Genomic DNA, 1,713 nt, shown 5'->3' on the forward strand with positions numbered 1-1,713 from the left:
TCAGATTATCAGAGAAGAGGGAACTGACACCAACAACGTAGATAGTTTTAATTCAAAAATTCCCTTGAATTAAATTATTTCACTATTTCTGGGAGAAAATAACCCAGGGACCAGAATGACCTGGATAATTGCTTTCATTATTTAAGTCATTCCGCTAAATGTGACTTCAATTGCTGGCCATTCAGAATTTTTGAGGGAGACATATAAGAAAATCAAAACACTCAGAATAATATTTAATATTTTTCACTAGATTCACAGCCACTCTCCTGATGGAAAAGGTCAACGGCTTATTTAAATAACCGAAAAATCTTAGAACTAGAAGAAATCTCATAGTCAACATTTCTATAGAGCCTTTCAATTTATATATTAAAAAAAAAAAAGCTGTTTACAAGAACATTTTATCTTTTGATCCTAGTAACCACCACATGAGACACAAATCCTGATCTCCAGGTTTACAGGTGAGAAAATAGCTTCAGAGAGGGGAATGTTTTATTCAAGGTCATACAATAAATAAGTGACAAACTGGGATTGGACCCCGAATCTCCTAACCCAATGTCCAGAGCTCTTTTCCCTGCAATGTGGCTAAATCTAGATATCTCCAAGGATCGGAGTGAGAACCAGTGAGTGGCCTCTCATGGTGATGGCAGCAGCTGGTGCTAGCTACATCCTGACTCAACTCAGCCAAATGTTGGAGTAAATTCATGCAAATGCCTGTGCCCCAATCCTGACAACTTGTAAGAATCTCTGATGAGTAGACCTAGAACCGTCCATTTTTAAAAGGCTTCCAACTTTTTGATCTGGCCACAGAAGTGAGATGACGAAGAGAACAGCATCATTTGGAACAGGTTGCAGTAAGATGCACACATGTCAACGTGGCTCTAAGGCCTGCTGCCTTCAGAAACTGACCTGTGGCTAAGAGAAAGTCAATTGGAGTGCCAAGTCTGAAAGATGCAAATACCACCTGGCCTGGTCAGATGAGGTACCTAAGAATTATATGCCACCGGTTCAGGCATGGATTCTGTGAAGGAACCACGCCTAAACCCAAGAGGGCAGCTGTGGTAGTATCCAGTTCCTCTTGAGAATTTCAATGAGGTGTCATTCAATAAATGTTCTGGGTTTTTGTTTTTGTTTTTGTTTTTGTTTTTGTTTTTACAGGCAGATTAGAGAGAGAGAGAAAGGTCTCCCTTTTCCGTTGGTTCACCCCCTAAATGGCCGCTACGGCCAGTGCTGCACTGATCCGAAGCCAGGAGCCAGGTGCCTCCTCCTGGTCTCCCATGTGGATGCAGGGCCAAGCACTTGGGCCATCCTCCACTGCCTTCCCAGGCCACAGCAGAGAGCTGGACTGGAAGAGGAGCAACCGGGACAGAATCCAGCGCCCCAACCCGGGGTGCCAGCGCTGAAGGCGGAGGATTAGCCAAGTGAGCCACAGCACCGGCCAAATGCTCTGGTTTTAAAACAAAGCAAGTTCTCCAAAGGATTTTGACAGTTAGCATCATTGTCCTAGATTGATTGAAATACACTGCAGGTCTGTCTTCAGCTACAGTAGTCACAGCCCATTCAGCTAGACATGCCTGGTTTCAAAATCCTATGTTTTCTGAGTCTAATATCACCTTGCAGCCCAGTGGCACTGCGGATTCATGTGGAGCCTAGAATGGATGATCTTTTCTAATTACAGTAAATGCTAGCTAGTTCTTCTTTGTGCTGTGCTTGAAT

At 43.4% G+C, this 1,713-nt stretch overlaps 1 pseudogene; it reads left to right on the forward strand.

Annotated features, from left to right (window-relative positions):
• The first annotated feature begins 814 nt into the window (after positions 1-814).
• On the forward strand, positions 815-1,079 carry LOC138844475 (large ribosomal subunit protein eL37-like; annotated as a pseudogene).
• Positions 1,080-1,713: the final 634 nt, after the last annotated feature.

The sequence above is a fragment of the Oryctolagus cuniculus genome, chromosome 11 (genome assembly GCF_051225735.1).
Source record: "Oryctolagus cuniculus isolate XC-2025 breed Fujian yellow rabbit chromosome 11, ASM5122573v1, whole genome shotgun sequence".
Classification (NCBI taxonomy): Eukaryota; Metazoa; Chordata; class Mammalia; order Lagomorpha; family Leporidae; genus Oryctolagus; species Oryctolagus cuniculus.